Source organism: Protopterus annectens, chromosome 7.part0 (assembly GCF_019279795.1).
Source record: "Protopterus annectens isolate FY-2018-M chromosome 7.part0, PAN1.0, whole genome shotgun sequence".
In the NCBI taxonomy this organism is placed as follows: Eukaryota; Metazoa; Chordata; order Ceratodontiformes; family Protopteridae; genus Protopterus; species Protopterus annectens.
Window position 1 is genome coordinate 1175998897 of NC_056739.1, and position 20909 is coordinate 1176019805.

The 20909-nt window shown below is 41.4% G+C and overlaps 1 protein-coding gene across 1 annotated transcript in view; it reads left to right on the plus strand.

Annotated features, from left to right (window-relative positions):
* Positions 1-20909, plus strand: part of LOC122806145 (inter-alpha-trypsin inhibitor heavy chain H3-like) — a 1222311-nt gene that overhangs the window by 816376 nt on the left and 385026 nt on the right. The window lies entirely within an intron of this gene.

Genomic DNA, 20909 nt, shown 5'->3' on the forward strand with positions numbered 1-20909 from the left:
ACCTGCCTATTTGACCTCTACCTACTTAATCTTTGTCAAGTTATATATAATCTGTCTAAGATTCCTGCAACAGTTTATAACTCAGAAGTGAGAACAGCTGATGTTCTGTAGCCCTATCTCGCCTTCATTCTTACATATGGGTTCGGAGCCGATCCTCGGCTCCAACTTGGCCGATTACAAAGCAAGAAGTCTATCAGTTGGCTCGTGGCAAGGCAGGTATCCCATAGTGCACTAGTAAGAATCCCAGATCTTGTTTGCCGCATCTACGAGTTCAGAAGTGCTTCTTTCTTGGCCGTGGCTAAGTTGCATATTTTCATGATTATTATCGTTCTTACTGATATTTTTGCATATAGTATTAGCTTAGTTTACATAGCATAGTCATAGTTATTATAGGTAGTAAATAGTAGTGTGTTTTTGCTATTTTTCTGAAGTTATTGTTGAGAACTTGTTGGCCGTTGCAAGGCCCGTTTTGTTCTCTGAGTGGTATCCCTTCCTGTGTGCTAGTTTTTTGAGATAGTTATTTCTATTAGCACAGGTCCTTGTTTGTGTTAGGACCTTTTTTCTAGTATTGTATTTCACTAGAATAGTATTCTTGTGTGCTGTGTTGTTTACTATTCTTATTAACTAGTAATTAGCCTGTTTAAATTTACAATTTGTGGTAGCCTTTCTTCTTGACTTGGCTTCTTTCCTGTTTTACAGCTAGGTCTGTTTAAGTTAGAGGACCTAGTACTCAATTAACCTTTTTTTCTGGTGTTGTTTCCTCAACAGGGCTAGGCCCATTTAAGTTAGAGGACCTATTCCTCTGTTTTTGCTCATCTTGTGTGTTTATCTTTAGCAGGGCTAGGCCCGTTTAAGTTAGTGGATGTAGTCCTCGGTTGTGTTTCCTTGTGTTCAATGATTCTTGCAGGTCTAGGCCCATTTAAGTTAGAGGACCTTGTCCTCTCCTTCTGCTTTCTCTAATGTTCTGTTTGTCTGAACCATGTCAAAGGAGTCTAAGGATCATAAACCTTCAGGTTTTAAAAAGTGTCTTAAATGCTCTCACAAAATATCAGTAACTGATGGACATAGTAACTGTGTTTACTGTCTTGGTTGCCATTCATCTTCAGGAAACATGTTCTTTCTGTCACTCTTTCAGCTCTCGAGTTCCCCAAGAAAGGAAGAACAAACTAATCCTGAAAGGTCTCCAGAAGCCTTTCTTTGAGGAGAATTTAGCTAGCTCTTCATCCTCACACTCCAAGTCTCCTTCTTCAAAGAAAGAGAAGGTCAAGTCGGCCAAGAGACATTCTCTTGCACAGACTATTTTATCTGGACCTCCTCAAAAAGTATTGATATTTGACAAGTCTTCTACATCTTCGGCTCCACTGCCCTCAGAGCTGGTCGAGGTTATCGATATCGACACTCCACTGTCAGCCCCAAGTTTTCTGGAGCCGATCAATGAGAATTTACCTCGGAGCCGGTCCAGAGAGTTATTGCCGGTCTCCCCAACTTTACGATCTCCTATATTGCAGAGATGTAGGTCACCTACCTTATCATCAAGATCCTCCAAGAACCTTTCTGAAGAGGATGTAGAGGGAGTAGTGCTTAGACTCTTGAAGTCGGCATTACCAGAATTGTTGCTGGCTCTGACCCGGTCAGATCTGGAGCCATTTAAGACCATTCTTCCTGTTGCTGTTTTTCCTCCAAGCCATGTTGGTCCTACAGAGCCAGTGCTTTCTGTGCCACTTGTGGAACCCTTGGTTCCAGCACCTCTTGGTGTCTGTCTCGGAGCAGAGTTTCATTCTGACACCTTCAGTGCAGTCCTTGGTGTCTAGGAGCCAAAGCTCACCAGTCAGCGTCGACAGGGGCACTTGGACCAGAACTTCTTTGGTTCAGAGTCTACCTCTCGGTGTGTCAGCTAGGCTGAGCTTGGATCCTACATCCATTTCGGAGCCGATTGCTTTGGAGCCGAGGGCTACATCCATTTCCTTGGAACTGGGACTGTCCTCTGAGCCAGAGAGATCTGCATTCAAGATGATGAGCGTGCTGTCTAGGTCGTTAGCTCCGCACAATGGTACCAATGCTCTTCCCCCTCAAGCACCGACCTCTGTCTCAGCACCATCTGTCTCTCTCTTGGAAGCAGAGACCCGTGGCCTCAGGAGCACCAGTTGGGTGGCCCCCAGTCTTCTGACACCTCCCCAGAATACCCTTCTGAGGAGCTCCCTCAGAAGAGAACTTGCAAGAGGAAGCATGTAGACTCCCCGGATGAGTCCATCACCTCAGACACTGACCTCGAGGAGTCAGAAGGGTCCCCTAGGTTGTCCTCTGATAAGATCTCCTTTGTAGATATCATAGAGATCCTGAAACAGAGAGGTGGTTGGCCCACTGTCACCCCTTCTGATGAGGAGTCAGTGTACCTGAAGGCTTTTGGGTCCCAACCTTCATCCTCTTGGGTGTCTCCACTTTCGATGAGCTCCTGGAACTAGTTAGTTGAAAGGTGTGGGAAACTCCTGATGCTGTGGAACCAGTCCCCAGAAGGCCCAACAAATTACTTTCAGCCCCCAAAGAGAAAGATTTTTTGACCAAAGGTGTGCCTGTAGATGCCATGGTGGTGGTGACAGCCACAAAGAAGGAACTAGCGGAGACTTCATCTATCCATCCACCGAACAAGGAGTCTCCGATAGATACGGGAAGTGTATCTTCTCTTCAGTGGCATTTACACTCAGATCGCTGAGTTACATCACTCATTTTACTAGGCTTCAAAGAAATCTCCTAAAGGAGCTAGTAGATAGTCTCCAAGGTACATCAATTGAAGGAGTCCCTGCGAAAGTTACTCCTCAGTTGTCCAACTTAAACTCCATTGTTAACTCCTCCATGAGGCTGATATCCTATGCAGCAGATGGAGTGAGTAGGGCAGCGGGTTCAGGAGTTTCCCTTAGGAGACACTCCGGGATGCATTTATGTAACTTTGCGGAGCCCTTCAAATCTTCTTTTACCAATGCTCCCTTTGACAGTTCCTCTTTGTTTGGACCAAAGGTAAAAGATACACTCATCATGTGTGAGCCAGAAGGGAAAACTCTCTCTGCCATGGGAGTACATTTTTTCTGTCCCTTCTAGACCATACCCCAAGGGTCAGAGAGGGGGGAATAATATGGTTCAAGAAATCCCAGAGATTTTTTCTGGATGCACAGGGTGATTCCTCCTTCAGAGGAGGAGGAACTAATGGTAGACGTCACCCTAGAGGCGGGGGGGGTGCAAAACCAGGGTGGCCACGATTCCTTTCGTGCATGTCTCTATCAGTGCTCCTGAAGTGGGGCCTAACTGCGCTTCTCTGGAGCCAGTCTGGGGTCGCTTATCTTTGTATCCAGAAACCTGGCTCAGCATCACCCAAGCAAGTGAGTACAAAGAATAATCACCAGAGGACACTCCATACCCTTCTTTCTCCCACCCCATACCACTAAGAAAATCCCAGATGTTCCACCCAATCGCAGGGATCAAGCAACCACAGAAGTTCAAAAGTTGCTTACAAAGAGAGTCATCCAAACCGTCCCCGCAGACCAGATAGGATTCGGAACTTACTCCAGATTCTTTTTAGTGCCAAAATGAACAGGGGACTGGAGGCCCATTTTGGACCTCAGCAAATTAAACTAATCAGTAAAGAAGTCCAAGTTCTGAATGGTAACACTGCAGTCTATAACTCCCTCTGTTAGGGAAAGACAATTGGATGTGCTCCATAGACCTCCAAGATGCGTACTACCACATAAAAATGTACAGAGCATTGAGGAGTCATTTACACTTCCAGCTGGAAGCCAGTCATTACCAGTTTCGTGCTCTGCCCTTTGGTCTCACCACAGCCCCCAGGGTGTTCACCAAATGCATGGCGGTAGTGACAGCTCACTTGAGACGTCTTGGATTCCAAGTGTTTCCATACCTGGACGACTGGCTCCTGACCGCTACCACCAGGCACCTACTTCTACAAGCCAGGGATTCAATCATACAGCTCTGCACTCAGCTATGGATTACGATAAATTGGGAAAAGTCTGCCTTGTCGCCCTCTGAATATGTGACTTTTATAGGCGCAGAAATAGACACAGTCACCATGATGGCTCATCTTTCTGCAGACAGAATACAAAATCTCAGACAACAGATCTTTTTAAATATCCTAGATCACCATGCTCCCCTAAGCTCCAAAAGAATAAAACTAAAAACTACCCCTTGGCTAACCAAAACTACTCTAGCAGCTATGAAACACAGAGATAAAGTCTGGGCACTTTACCATAAAAATAAATCTCCCCTCTCCCATCTTGAATTCAAAACACTCAGAAATAAAGTAAAAAAGCTCATTATTGCTGATCGACAAAACTATTTCTCCAAACTTCAAAACAATAATAAAACAAACCCTCAGAAGTTCTGGAAAGGAATATCTACCCTTATCAATCCTGGCAACTTACTCAACCCCACTCCTGACCCCAATGCTTCTGACAAGGACTTAGCTACACAATTCAACTCATTTTTCATAGATTCCATCTCCAAACTAACATCTTCATTCTCCAATACCTCTCCATCCTCCACTTCTCCCACCAGCACTCATCCCTATTCCTCCATCTCTACTACCACTCCCTCTCCATCTCTGTCACCCCCTCTTCATGCACCTCCTCCCCACTCCTCCATCTCTACTACCACTCCTTCTCCATCTCTGTCACCCCCTCTTCACACACCTCTATCACTAAAACCAATTCCAACATCCACAATAAAAAAACTTTTACAAAAACTAAAACCATGCTCCAATGCCCCTGACAACATTCCTTCTTACTTCCTCAGCATTTCTGCTGAAGCCATAGCCTACCCCATCAGTATACTAATCAACTGCTCTATCCAAGAAAGCATGGTACCCCAAATCTGGAAAAAGGCTTACATCATACCTTTACACAAAGGTGGCAATAACAACAATATTGCAAACTTCCGCCCCATAGCTATCTTATCCCCCATCTCTAAACTCCTAGAAAAGTGTATCCATTTACAGCTACTACCTTACCTCTTGGGCAATAATCTGCTCACTCCAAATCAGCATGGTTTTAGACCCGGCCACAGCACTATGTCAGCCCTCCTCTCCTTCCTAGACACTGTAAATAAAGCTCGGGACTCAGGTCATATTGTCTCTACCCTCTTACTTGATCTTTCAAAGGCCTTTGACACAATCTCTCACAAGCTCCTTCTAACCAAACTCTCTCAACTCAACTTATCTCCTTCCTCACTGTCCTGGTTCTCTAGCTACTTATCGAATAGACATCAAGCAGTAAAATGGAAAAAGGCCACATCCTCTTTTCTAAATACCCCAACTGGAGTTCCCCAGGGCTCCATACTGGGTCCTCTGCTATTTAATATATTCATTAACAACTTCCACAACTCTATTCCATTCTCCAGCGTTATCCAATACGCAGATGATTCAACTATCATCTGCACTGCTACATCCTTCCCAGTACTACAAAAGCTTACACAAGATGCATTCTCTTCCACTGAACTCTGGATGAAAGATAACCACCTTGTTCTTAATGCCTCTAAAACCAAACTAATGGTATTTACCCCCTCTAAACACATCTCTATCAGTACTAATTCTCTATTAATTAACAGCCACAACAACACATCCGTGGAATTGGTGTCCAATGCTAAATTACTTGGTGTTCAAATAGACAGTCACCTTAAATTCAACTCTCACATTCAACTCAACATAAAAAAAACACATAAAAAACTAGGCATGCTATACTGACACAATCGCTACCTTACACCCTCCACTAAAATCACTCTCTCTACCTCATTCCTCATCCCCTCTCTTCTCTACGGAGCCCCACTCCTAACCAACATCCAATCTTCCCTTAAAACAAAACTTTCCTCCTGTTACAATAAAATTGCTAAATTCGCTACCAGCCATAAATCTTCTACCCACCATTGCCCTTCACTCCATAAATTAAAATGGCTTGAACTTCCTAACCAACTTATCTATTCTCAACTTACTCTTGCTCATAAGCTCATTTTCAAACCTGACCTCTGTCCATCTCTTTCTTCTGCATTTAAATTTCACCGTCCCAGCAGGGTACTTAGATCTAACAACCAAAATCTAATCGAATTGTATAAGCCAAAGCGTCCCCCTGGTAAAAATCTCCTAAACTTTAGCTTTGCACGACTCTGGAACTCCCTACCTCCTGCCATTCGCACCACTTTCAACCACCTTACATTCAAAAAATCTCTTCACTCTCACCTACTTTCCCAGTGGGAATGCTCATGCTCACATCCTTCATGATCCATACTGACTTGACACTTTCCACTTTCCTCCTAAAAAAAAAAAAATTTTTGTTCACTACATTGTCTGCTCTGTTGAAATTGTTTCTTACTTTCTAAATTGAAATGCTTACCTTCTCTAGACTGTATCATCAAAAATGTTTACCACCAGTTGTTCTACCTAAAAGTGTTTGCTCTAACTGTAATATGAACAGTACTCTGTCTACCACATATTGTATACTATATTTGTAAAATTCTTGTAATTATTGTAATATGGATGTAAATCCTACTGTAACCTTATTTGGAGCTTTTCTCCCCAGGACTCCATTGAAAATGGGTTCATTTGGCCCAATGGACTATCCTGGTAAACCAACTGCAAATAAATAAATAAATAATAAATAAATAAACAGATATACAGTCTACTTCCTCAACAAAGAGTCAAAGCCAAGACAGTGCTGAAACTTATAGGGACCATGGCTTCTACCATAACTCTAGTTCCACTAGCCAGACTACATATGCAAATCCTTCAATGGCTATTCTTTTCCCAGTGATCTCTTCAACTACTGCCTCTGTCTCATCCTATTCTGATAACAGAATCTTGCAAAAAGGACCTTCATTGCTGGATTCAGCCTGATCAACTAATGACAGGAACACCTTTCCTTCCTCGCCAGCCTGTTGCTGCTGTGACCACGGATGCCTCCCAGATAGGGTGGGGGGGGGGGTATTATCTAGGCAGGACTGTCCAAGGCACATGGCAAGATCATGAGGCTCACTTGCATATCAATGTCCTAGAGATGAGAGCAGTGCTACTAGCATTGCAAGCACTTCACGACTTTCTTCCTTTAGGGACGAAAGCAATCCAGTTAAACAATATGTCAATGTTATCATATTTAAACAAACAAGGAGGAACCAGATCCTACCCCCTACGTCGAGAGGCTCTTCGTGTTTGGCAGTGGGCGATATCTTCCCAATGCTTTCTAGTGGCAACACATATCCCGGGGACAACGAGTGTGATAGCCGACAGTCTGAGCAGTGCAATCCTGATGCCTCACAAGTGGTCTCTGAATCAGAAAGTTGCGGAACAGATTTTCTGCAAATGGGGGCAGCCTTGCTGTGATCTGTTTGCCAGTCCAATCAATGCCAAATGCAGCAGCTACTTCTCCCTTATCCCACCCCTCTGGGGGAGACACAGAGAGATGCACTTGTTCACAATTGGCCTCCGGGACTTCTTTATGCATTCTCTCCCTTTCCGCTGATATCAAAGGTGATCCAGAAAGCAAAGACCTTGGGAAGCAGAATGATTCTTATCACTCCTTACTGGCCTCATCAGATTTGGTTCCCCTTTCTCGGGCCTCACCTTTTAGATGATCCATGGACTCTGGACCCAGTTCCAGACCTCTTGACACACGTCAGGCACCCTCCACCCCTGCCTCCATACCCTCAACTTGACAGCGTGGCTGCTCCATTTCCATCCCTAGTCATGCTTCATGATTTTTCACCTGCAGTTACCTATATCCTCACGTCTTCCCACAAGCCTTCCACGAGGAAATTATACGCTAGCAAATGGAAAAGATTTTCTATCTGGGAAAAGAGAAAAACATAGATCCATAAACAGCCTCCATTCCCTTGGTGTTAGAATTCCTAACCAAACGTTTTCATCAGGGATCAGCTGCTGCTACAATCAAAGTTCAACTGGCAGCGATCTCCAGTTTTCATTTGGGACAACATGAGCCTAATCTTATGGCTCACAGATTGTGTAAAACTTTCCTTAAAGGCACTACCTTGCCAAGACCTCCCTTTCAGGAGCCTGTATCTCCTTGGGATCTAAATTTCATTCTGTCCAAACTTACTTCCCCGCCTTTTGAACCAGCACATTCTTGTGAACTGAAGTCCCTTTCTTGGAAGACCATTTTTCTAGTAGCTGTTACATCTGCCAGAAGAGTGTCAGAGTTGCAAGCACTGTCAGTCAAACCTCCTTACTTGATTTTTCATAGAGATAGAGTTTCCCTTCGTACAAATCTGTCCTTCATCCCCAAGGTTTGCTCTCAGTCCAATTTGAATCAAACTATCGAACTGCCAGTATTTTTTCCTAATCATTTAAACAGTGCAGAATATAAATTTCATCAACTTGATGTTCACAGACAGTTAAGGTTCTATCTACATAGAACCAAGGAACTTAGAAAATCAGACCAATTGTTTGTATCTTTTTCTGAGACAAGAAAAGTATGCCAGTCTCTAAGATAACTCTATCAAAATGGATTTCAAACTGTATCTTGTTTATTTACTCTTCCAAAGGAAAGGAACTCCCGTTTAAAATTAAGGCTCATTCTACGAGATCCTTATCCACATCTGCTGCCTTTCAAGCCAGAGCCACAATTGACAGTATTTGTGCAGCAGCAACTTGGGCTACCCCTGATACCTTTATTACTCATTACAAATTGGATTTGCCCTCAAGAGGTAGAGCCCTTTGGTTCCACGGTTCTTAGGAGTATATTCCAGTGAGCCACCCGAGAAAAAGGTGCTAAGGATACTGTCCCATATGTAAGAATGAAGGCGAGATAGGACTACAGAACATAAAGATGTTATGTACTTACCATAACATTCCATGTTTGTAGTCCATCTCGCCCTTCATTCTTCTCCCACCTACCCCATCCATGTATTCTTGGAGGATCTAGAGACAAGATAGTATTTCTCTTCTGTAGGGTGGAGACCTTTCATCTTTGTTGTTCCTTGTGGAAATTTTTTCTATCACTTTTATAGACAGCAGCAAACAAGATCTGGGGATTCTTACTAGTGCATTATGGGATACCTACCTTGCTATGACCCAACTGAGAGATTTCGAGCTTTGTAATCGGCCGAGTCGGAGCCGAGGATCGGCTCCGAACCCATATGTAAGAATGAAGGGCGAGATGGACTACAAACATGGAACGTTATGTTGAGTACATAACTTCTTTTTTTCCAATCCCCAAAACCCAGGTTTTGGGAGATGATAGCCCTTTATAATGAGCCGGAAAGAGTTGTAGATAGTAATACTGAGTAGGTGCTGAGGAGAGTAAATCCCCTTTCTCATCACACGGAGGATCTGACGATATTTGCTGAGCACAGAAAATAGTCACTGTAGATAAGTGGTTGGCATTGTTTAAAGTTTCTCTTTGGAAAACTGACATTTCATTTCTATGGACAGCAGTACTAGTTTCATCCAGCAGTTGGAAGCTGCTGTATTGTTGGGGTAGAAAGAAAGAAAGTTGTATACTGGGTTTTTCTCCCTTTAAGTTATACCTGTACCTTTACTTTATTCATGTGCAAATTCTCTGCAGGGGTGATAAAAGAGGATTCTTCATGGTACAGTCCAAAGCATTTGCATAGTATTTTACTTTCCACCCCAGAAGAACTTAACTGCTTAAGCAGACAGCTGATGCTCCAGATGGGAAGAACAGTCCTTAGCTATTTTAATCCTCTTATAAGTCTTGTCATAGTATTGTTACTGGGACTGCAGACACCTTAGCTTATCTGTGCTCTAAAGTCATAAGCTTCACACTCAGTACACTTTGCTCCTCTAATTAAACTAAGAATTGGCTGTAGATTTAATGAATTGAATGACTTTTTTAGTTAATTGGGTAAGACCCACTACATTCAGTGGCATGTTTTCCAAAGCAGCTTGGAAACGCTAATCTAATTATTAAGCTCTTTGTTTTAATTTCTCCAAATCGTTTGGGTTTCTAATACCATGATGGGAATGGACCACATTCCTAAGTCAAAGTATGATAAACGTGCATGAAATTAGTATTGTTTCAATCTTTGATGTTAGCCAGAAGTGCTCTATACAACACCCGCAATGTGCCCAGTAATGACTCCTTCTGCAATTCGTACGGAGTTACATATATTGGTAACATATCTAAATACGCTTGTATATTCATTTTTATAAAACCCATTGCCCCTACTACTATTGGAACTGTATGGGTATCTTTCTTCCACATTGCTCTCGTTTCTGCCTGCAAATCCTGATATTTTATGACTTTGTGCCTCTCTGTACAGAAGACACCCTAGTCACTGGGTGTGGTGATTTCAGTGATCAGTGCTGCTTTTGTCTTCTTTTCATGGACCACTATATCCTGTTTTCTAGCATCTGTCTTTTGAACTGTTAGTAATGGGTGATCCCATGTGATGTAGACTTCATTTTCTATGATGCTTTGTGGCTCATGTTTCCAGTGTTTTGCAGCTACTTCAATGCCATAATGTTTGTGCAGTCCCCAGTGCAACAGTCTTGCCACATTATTATGCCTTTCAGTATACAGTCCTTCTGTCATTAGTATGTCACAACCAGCAATGAGGTATGCGACTGTTTCAAATTCTGTTTTACAAAACCTACATTTGTCTGTTTCTCCCACATGTTCAATGGACTTTATAAACCAATGTGCATACATAATCCACTATATTGGGCCACCAATATTAACCTTTCATCTCATGGTTTAAATTCACCTCTTCTTAACCATTCCTGCATTCGTTCCTGATCAACATGAGGTTCTTTCAGAAGTTTTCTATACTTGTAATTATATTTATGATTTTTCTACATTTCTTGCCCTTTCATGTGGTCCTTCACCTTATATTCTTTCATTTTTTGGGACATTCCGTTGCTGCGTGATTTTTATCTACTTCTGGTTTAATTTCCATTCCTGCTTGACTCCGATATGCATCTGCTAGACTACAGAGAAAAGTCATCTTAGATTTAGTCTTCTCATGTTTCAAAATTTTCACTACGTTTGGGTCTTTTGAGGTCAGCAGATATGTGTGCAGTTCCCCAATTGCAGATCTATACATGTAATCAATTTCAAGGAGGCCCATATCTCCTTCCGAACAGGAATATATAATTTTGGTATGTACTGATTTTATAAATCATTTAGTGAGCATGAAGCATCCTTCTTGCTTTCCTGTCTAACGTATCCAACACATTTTGGGGCAAATCAATCACTCCAAAACTGTAAGTTAAGACACTAACAACAAATTGCTTTATAGCTTGAATTTTGTTCCTGGATGTCAACACTGTTTTTAGGATTAATTTAAGTCTTCTAAAATATTCCTTACTAAGTTTTATTCACATCCGTTGCTGTTTTATTGTTGATCCTTCAATTCCCAAATATTTATACATTCCCTCTTGCTCAAGTTCTTTTATATCACATTATTGTTCCAAACTGATGTTTTCTTGATGCTGCAGTTTTCCTCCTTTGAAGGTTGCTTTTGCACATTTATCAAGACCAAATGACATTCTTATATTACCGGAAAAAGTTTTTTTAATTAACTGGGTAAGGCCCACTACATACAGTGGCATGTTTTCCAAAGTAGCTTGGAAATGCTGATCTAATTAAGTGCCTTGCTAAGAGGTCTACAGTATGTAAGGGAAGGCTGCAAGAATCAGTTTATTACTTTATTCTCGGTTAATCAAATGTTATTTATAGTACTGTTTCATAAAATATTTCCAATTCTGTGAGATGCCCATACTGTTCAATGACTTTAGAGGATATTTAGTATGAAAATTGTTACTAAGTAAAATAGTCTAACTCATAACCAGTATGCATGTGTGAAGCACTTAAGAAGATATATAAATATATATATATATATATATATATATATATATATATATATATATATATATATATATATATATATATATACACAAGCTAAGTTAATTTTTGTTAAAATTTAATTTAGTACCATATGATAATAAGACCAGTTGCTAGTGTTCATAAGTACTACTTCTTATACGTCTTTTCTTGATACTTTTATATCTACTGTGTTAGGGATCTTGGAATAGACATACATGGCTACCACTGTGTGCCTCCCTGAAGTTTATAAAACCATTAACATTATTGCAGCAGGTTCACATTATTACATCATTACTAATATGATAATAGGATACCAGCATGATTGTATGAGCCACACAGGCAAAACTGGCAGTGAATGTCTTAAAACCTTCTTCTTGTACAGAGTGCAAGATGAAACTAAGTGACGAGATCTTTTTCTTCCACATGAAAAAGTATTTATTTTATTTATTTATTGGCATTTGTTTACCAGGATAGTCCACTGGGGCATTAAGAGACCATTTTCAGTGGAGACCCAGGGAGGAAAGCTCCAAAAATACAAGTACATGGAATAATCATGAACAATTAGAAAGATTTCCACAAACAAATTCCATAGCAATCAAGTTAACTTCCAAAGTGTATATATACATAGATGAAAATTGATCACTTGGAGAAATTCACAAAATACATTCAGTTTCAGGCAAATTAACAATTGATAGGAATTGAGGTAAAATTAAGAGGCATATCCATTAGTACAGTTAATTCAAACTAATATTAGAGTGAGAATCACAAATATTGATTAAGCATCAGCATAAGGTAGTCAACTTGTAGCAGTTAATTTATTATGCAGATATTACATAAGGGTAAAAGTGGAAACAAATTGAGTATTTAGTGTATGAGTGTAACAGGAGCTCTGGAAATAGAGGTGGTCAAGTGTTAAAAGTTGGAGGATTGGTACAATTGCAGATCCAGATAGTAGAGAAGTAATTATGTAAGGAAGTTTTACAAGATAGAATGATTTGGATGGATCTAAGTGTTAAAGGAAGAGCATTCCAAGTTCTAGCTACCGAGCAGGAGTATAAAAGTTGGTCCTTTTGGGTAGATGGTTGGTGAAAAGTGAGGAGAAGGAGGGACATTTGGAAGATTTATATATAAGTTTATGTGCAGCTGTTAATTGCAAGTAGGAGTGACAGTGAGGTAGTTCCAGCCAATTAAGAGTGTGTAATGCTGTACAATGGAGGGTGGAATATAAAGCATTAGTAGAGAACGTAGCAACTTTGTTGTAACACATTTCAGGTTTTTATTTTAGGGTAGATAGTAAATTGGTGAGTCATGGAGCACCATAGGTGAGAGAGGGAAGTAGATATATGATACTACTATACTAGTATACAAAATGTCTTGTTTTTGGTTAGTTTTCTTATTGTTTTGCTGAATATGTAGGTCAAATTTAGGTGTCCATCTATTATTACTCCTGGTAATTTAGTGGAGGTGCTGTGCTACTTCAGGTGCTGTTTTGCTCTGAGAGAGTATTGTGAATTGATTTTGTTTAACGTTTTTTTTTTCTTAGGGGTGAATAGAATTAGCTTGGTTTTGTTAGGACTGACAACAGATGATTTTTGCTACGCCAGTTTTCTATAGCAGTAAAGGTGATTTGAGTAATATGATGGAGGTCAGATATAGAGTCAGCAGAGCAAATGATAGTAAAATTGTCTGTATATTGAATAAGAAAGCCCTGATTGAAAGAGAGTGTAAATTATTAATAAAGTAGATCCATATCTAGATTTATTCCCGAGTTTTTCCACTCAGACCAAGGTCCCAGCAAGACATTTCTCAGGGTACTGGGTTTTATGGCATCCATGATTCTCATGATTCCTCTAGCAATACTCCACGTGAGAAAAATGCAGTGGTACCTGAAATCAGTATGGTCCCAACATCAGCATCCCCTTACATTCCAGGTTCCTGAATTGGAATTTGTAAAAAGGAAACTCCTTTGGTAGAAAGACCATTTTTTTCTGAATCTAGGTCTTCCATTTTCCCTTCCAGCTGCAGCACAGTCTGTAACTACAGACACATCAGACTTTACCCGAGGAGCAATGTCTGTGTAGTGCAGGGTCTATGGAGAAAGGAGTTCGGACTAAAACACATAAATGTAAAGGAGATGTCAGCAGTAATAAATGCCTGATATAAAATGTCATAATTTATGGCTCCCAGGACAATTATGAGTGGTTACAGACAATACCACATTAGTGTGGCATATATACAGGGGTGAACCACATCTTATGCAGCCTAGCCGTGGTAGCCTCAGGTATAGCATTTCAGCATATTCTCTTGTTTTTCAGACATCTTGCATACTGTCAGAACAAAATTTGGGTGCAGACAAGTTGAGCAGGACCCAGATAGACCCTCACAAATGGAAATTGAATTAGTGGGTCTTCCAGAAATTGATCCAGCTGTGGGGAGCACTTCAGGTAGACCCATTTGCCTCCATTCACAACAAACAACTGGCAAAATTCTGCTTGAGGGCTGAATGCAAGAAGACCCAGAAAACAGATGCATTTTTCATTTCCTTGGACAGGAATATTCCTGTATATTTTTCCATACTTTTCTCTGATATCCAGGGTCATTCTAAATATTCAGAAGGCCTCTCCAGAGATCATTTTGGTGACTCCCTTCTAGCTCAGACAACAGTGGTTCTCACTTCTTTTGGAGATGGCCAGGGCAGTTACAACAAGATTCCTCACAGACTGGACCTACTCACATAAGATGGGGGGGGGGGGGGGTTGATGCATCCCATCTTGAAACAACTAAACAACTTTAACTAACTACCTGAGTGATAGGTACCTTTTAGGCACTTATTTTCTGAGTATATGCAACAGATATTAAAGGAAGCAAAGAAACCTGATACTTTGAAATCATATATTAGCAAATGGAAAAGACTTTCTAATCTCTGCCAATACAAGAATCAGGACCTTTTCAATGTTAGTATTTCTCTGGTTTTACTGTATTTGTGAGTTATTATCATCTGGCCTTTCTTATTCCTCTTTCAACATATCTGATCATGGATCCTCACCTTTCAATGCATTATCATGTTAAAATGTTTTTGAAAGGAGTGTTCATAATTCCCATTGCTGCAGCAGCTTTTAGGTTATATGGGTTGTGTACTGCCCTGGGCACATCAGCTGTTCAGCTTCAAAAAGCCTTGGCATCCTCCCACACCTTTACTGTGACTGGTGATTGGTCACACCTCTGGATGGGAATCAGCAGTCAGAGTGAAGACTTGTTCAGGACTTTCTTGCTGCCTCATGAAAGAAACAGCTGAAAGGCTTCACAGGAGCAGCAACTGGTTGTCAGCTTCAATACTGGCACATAAGTCAACAGCAGGGAAACTACTCTACACAAACTATTGCTTTTTAAAGAAAAAAATACTATTTTTAAACAGGGCTTTTTAACAATATTTCCTCTTAAGAAACCCAGTATTCTTTCCAATATCAGAAGTTTCCTGTCAGAGACCACTGTTTTTAGCTCTGTTATTCTGGGGGCCATTTTTGTGACAAAATGTACTGCTTATATAAACTTTGTGTAATTTATTGAAAAGTTTACTGTCAAGAAGTGTTTATATGGACAGGGTGTAGTAGAGGAATGTTAGTATTTGTGTGCACTGAGTGGTGTGACAATGTACCTGCCATTTTTATTGTCAGTCTAAATTTTGAAAAGGAGTTTTCTGACAGGAATAATACTAGTTGCTTATTCATTACCATGCTTGGGGATGAAGTTTGTGAGTGGCTGATTCCTGCTTCCACTCCTAACTTGACTGTCTCAACTCTGGGGATCTCTGATTGGAGTGGGTCTCTAACCTGATTGGAGTCTACCTTTCATTCAGTATTCAGAGTTGGCCCTCCCTGTCAGCACCCTAGTACTTGATAGTTCAGCTCTCATCTTGACTTTGGGGCGGATAGGAGTGAGTCAGGAGTCTGGCATGTCCTTGGAGTCTTCAGATCCTAGAGGCTGCAGACTCTGGGTGGCCAGTTTCCATCTCTGCCATTGATGTAGAAAGGATGCTCTCTGGTCCACAGACAGAGTGGTTGGCACCAGCCAGAATTCCTGTTCTCCTCATGTCTGTGCCTGTGGACTTGCACCAGCTTGTTCTGTGACAGCCCACCTCAGTAGGGCTCCAGACTGCCCCACACTCAGGGCCCCCTGCCTCTTCAACCTGTCCTCTAGATTCTCCCATGCCAGAGGGTCATGGCAAGAGGTGCTGCAAGAGGAAGCACCTGGATTCCAAAGAGGGATTCCAAAGAGGAATCCCTCACAGAGGTTACTGACATTGAGGAAGGAGAGGGGTCCCCAAAATCCCCCCATGAAGATGCCTCATTTGGTAATCTCATGGAGCTGCTTTGCCAGCATGTGGGACAAGCAGTCAAAGCCCCATCTTCAGAAGAGTCATTATCTTTGGAGATTTTTGGGGTGGGCCCATCTATATCCTGGTTGGCTCCCCCTCTCGCCATGCTTGTTGACTTAGTCCCTTGGAGGAGCTCGAGGGAGCCTGATACTTTGGAATCTCTACCTAAAAAGCCTGATAAGATCTTGGCCCCTTGCAAAGATTGACAACATTAGAGTAAGGGTCCCACCACAGATGCAGTTGTAGTGGTGGCAGCCACCAAGAAGGCATCTCAGAAGAAAGTTTATCGGTCCCTTCCCCTAATAAATTTAAGAGTCACATGCAGAGCTTACATGATTCCATTTTTATTTCCACCAAAATTAAATGCCAAGCACTTTTGAGGCATGCCAGCCTGCCACAGAAGGGATACAGCTATTGAAATTTGAAAGCTATTCACAAATTGAGTCATCCAAGAAGTCCCATCAGACCAATGCGGATCTGGGGTCTAGTCCAGGTTCATTTTTAGTTCCAAAGAAGAACAAAGATGCCCAACCAATTTTGGATTCAAGTAAGTTGAATCTCTTTGTAAAACAAACCAAGTTCTGGATGGTTGCGCTGCAGTCAGTTCTACCTCTTTTGAAGAAGGATGACTGGGTGTGCTCAATCAATCTCAAGGACACCTACCATCATATAAAGATAGCAAAGTGGTCCAAGTGATATCTACATTTCTGGTTGCGAGTCAGTTATTATCACTTCATGGAACTGCCCCTTTAGTCTCACCACCACCCCCAGGTGCTCCCCAGGTGCATGGTAATTATGGCAGCCTGGCTCAGACTGCATTGTTTCCAGATGTTTCCTTAGCTGGATGATTGGCTTTTCACTGCTTACATTTATTTTATTTATTTTTATTTATTTATTACATTTATTTAACAAGTAATGTCTGACTTGGCCAGGAGCCCATTATCAGCATAGGCCCGGGGAGAAAAGCTCCATTAAGTAAAATAGTAAAGAAACTAACATTGCTTACAAATTGACAATATTAATTATATACAAAACAATTACAATTTAAGTAACAGTGTTAAGAGTACACAGCATATACAGTGAAGCATTAGGGAGATACAATATACACAGGGCAATGACATTGACATAACAGTTGCAGTACATGAACAGCAATATTGCATATGAAACCATGTCCAAGATGCTGAAGAAAAATGCAGGATATTAGTATTACTGTAGGGTACAAATAGGATGGATAGTAGCCACAGGAAAGGGCTAGAGTTAGAAGAAGAGGAATTAAATGATGTAGTTAGGGGTAGGCAGATTTAACCTGGAGTATGGCAGGAACAAAGCCAATGATTGACTAGGTAGTCCTTTAGGAGTTTTTTGAACTCATGATAGTTAGGATTTTTTGTTATGGGCTGAGGAAGAGTGTCCCAAAGTTTGGCAATTTTGTGAGAATAGAGGAAGTTGCCATGGTAGTTGCGGGAGTGGGTAACTTTTAGCATTAGTTTGTCTGAACATCTAAGTGACCTGAGATTTAAACTAGGTTGGACTAAGTTAGCAAGTGCAGGGCAATTACTGGGTTGGTGGACTGATTTGTGGGCCATGGTGAGTTGATTGAATAATAAAAGGTTAGGAAGTTCTAGCCAATTGAGATGGGAGAGGACTATGCAGTGGTGGGTTCTGTGTAGGTGACCAGTGGCAAACTTGGCAATTTTTTTGTAGCAGGATTCTAGGTTATTAAGGTCAGTTTTTCGTAGGTTTGTAAATATATGAGATCTGTAGAAGGGGGTAGAAAGCAAATGAGATTGAGCAGTGGCTAGCCTGGCACTTTCAGTGAGGGCTTGGTCCTGTAGAGGGTGCTAAGTTTGGTGTGTACTTTTTTGATTGTCAGGGAAATATGTTTATCAAATTTTAGATGGTCATCCATTATGACACCTAGAAGTTTGGTCTGGCTTGTGGGTTCTATCTTGATACCATTCGAGAAGAGGAATGTGACAGAGGACTGAATAGGTTTGGATTTATTATTTCTGAAAACTATTATCTTAGTTTTATTAAGGTTTAGTATGAGTTGATGTTCAGTGAGGTATTTTTCTATGTCCCGAAAAGAAGTTTGCATTTCTGTTTGAAGTCTCTGGGGTGAGGGGGCTGAGCAGGTAAGTGTAGAGTCATCGGCATACTGGATGATATAGGCTAGTTGAGTTGCAGAGCTGAGGTTGTTTGTAAATATGCTAAAGAGGAGAGGGCCTAGTATGGAGCCTTGAGGTACACCAACTGAAATGGGGAGTAGGGGGAAAGACTGTTCTCCCATTTGGTGGCTTGCTGACAGTTGGAAAGATTGCTATGGAACCAGGGCAGAGATGATGAACTGAGGCCATAAGATGAGAGTTAGTTGAGAAACAGTTGGTGGGAAACGCAGTTGAAAGCTGTAAACATATCCAGGAAGATAGATGAGACTAGCTGGCCTTCATTTATGAGTTGTTGAATGGTGTTGGTGAAAATCATTAGGGCAGTGCTAGTGCTATGTTTAGGTCTAAAGCCATGTTGAGAGGTGGATAGTATGCTGTGATTAAGGAAGTGGTTGAGAAGTTAGTTGTGAATGCATTTTTTTAAGAGTTTGGCAAAAGGGGAGAGGATGGGCTATGGGACGGTAGTTAGTTCATTCTCTAGAGGGTCCACCTTTGTGGAGGGAATGATGTGTTATATTTTCTAGAGAACTGGGACATATTGTTTTGTGATGGAGTGGTCAATCAGGATAGGTATAAGATAGCAAATTGAAGGGCCGACAATTTTTAGAAATTGGTTTGGATAATTGGTCTGCTGCAAGAAGCAGGGGGTTAGTTTGGATAGGAGTGTTTTATGTAGCTAGTTTGAATGGGAGTAAAAGTGAAGGGGTTGGGATGATCTGAGTTGGGAGTAGGAAGAATAAGACATTGATTTGCCTGGCTGCCAAGCAGGGAGGTGATTGTATTTATAAAGTGAGAGTCAAATTGAGTTGCCACAGGGTTAGAAATGTTTGAGGTGGCTGGTGCAGGGGTTGGGGTATGTCCTGGGCTGAGCAGATAGTTAATGCTTTGCAAGTATTTTGGGGGGTTGTTTAGGTGTTTCTGTTGACATGTTTAGAAGTATGTTTGCTTATCTGTTTTTATTTGTTTCGTAGCTAGGTTTTGTAACTGTTGATATGTGATGAAGACTAATTTATCTTTGGTTGTATGGTAAGCTGTCCAGGACCTATCCCTGTGTTTGAATTGTAATTTGGTGTCATTGGTTAGCCAGGGGAGGTGCTTAGTTTTTGAGCATATTTTCTTGGTGGGAACAAGATTGAGTGTTTTGCGAAAGGTGGTGTTGAAATACTGAACAGCCTGATCTAGTGGGAGGTTTCTAAGTGGTGTCCAGTCGCATTGTTGAAGTAGTAGGTTAAAGGTAGAGGGGAAGAATTTTTTCATACTACGGACATATTTCTAAATGATATTGCTATGGGTATGCACACATTTTCTGTATAGAAAGGTTGGAAAGTGGTTGCTTAAGGAGTCTGGAAGGCAGACGGCTATGTGACTTAGGTTGGGCTTGTTAGTCAATATCCAATCTAATGTTGACTGCTTTTTGAAGTGTTTGTCTGTGCGAGTTGGACAGCATATGGTTTGGGTGAAGTTGAAAAGCTTTAGGAAGTTAGAAGGGTTATTGGATGAGCAGGAGTGCCAATCAAGTTTGAAATCGCCAAGACTTATAGTCTCTTTGTTGAAATTGGTAGATGCCCAAGAGTGTAGACCTTCAATGGTGGAAAGGTTGTTGCCTGGGAGGAAATAGGTGGCTATGATAATTATAGTTTTGTTTGGGTTGATTTCAAGGCGGGTAGTTAGGATTTCTGAGTTAGGTAGATCAGGAGGGCACAGTTTAACTGTTCAATTTTGAGGGTGTCTTTAAATATAATGGCGACTCCACCCCCTCCTTGTTTAACCTGCCTAGTCTAATGATGTTATATCTGGTTGTGATAACTTCTTTGTCTTTAATGTGGGCCTTTAACCAGTTTTCAGTTATTACAGCTATGAAACTGGTAAAGGGCAGGTCAGATTTACAGGTTTTTGGAAGAGGGGGTAGGGGTGGGGGTGTGTGATAGATTGACTAGAATGTGTTGGGGTATTAGGTGGGGAAGATGGTGAGCAGGGTGAGGAGTTTATAGTGGGTCCTGGGTTGGGATGGGTGTCAGCTTGGAGTTTAATTTGTGTTGTACTGTGTACTAGAAGGTAGCTTATTAATTAGATTCTGATATCTGAGAACTGAGGAATTAGGACAGTGGGTGTTTGTGTTTGAAGGGTAGGAGAAGAGAGGTTGGGCTGTTATAGAGTTGTGGCCTGATGTCAATATAAATGTGGGGGTGTGGGTGGTGGGTGGACAGTGGAAGAGTAGGAGAGTGTGGGTGTCTGATTCCATATGAGTGGAGAGAGGTGGAGCTGTACATGAGGTAGAAGAAATGCAGTAGGAGAGTATTGGTTAATAAGGACAAGTAGCGATGCATGGTGGGTAGTTAGGAGGGGCAGTAAAAAAAAGAAATGAAGGGAGAGGGGTAGAGTGAGATTGGATGAGTGTCGTGAATGGAGTGTATAGTGGAGAAGGAGAGGTCGATATGATTGGGTTGGTAATTAAGAGGATGGGTGTGGGTAGTCTGAGGGAAGGAGGGGTGTGTGGTTTGGGTAGGTATAATT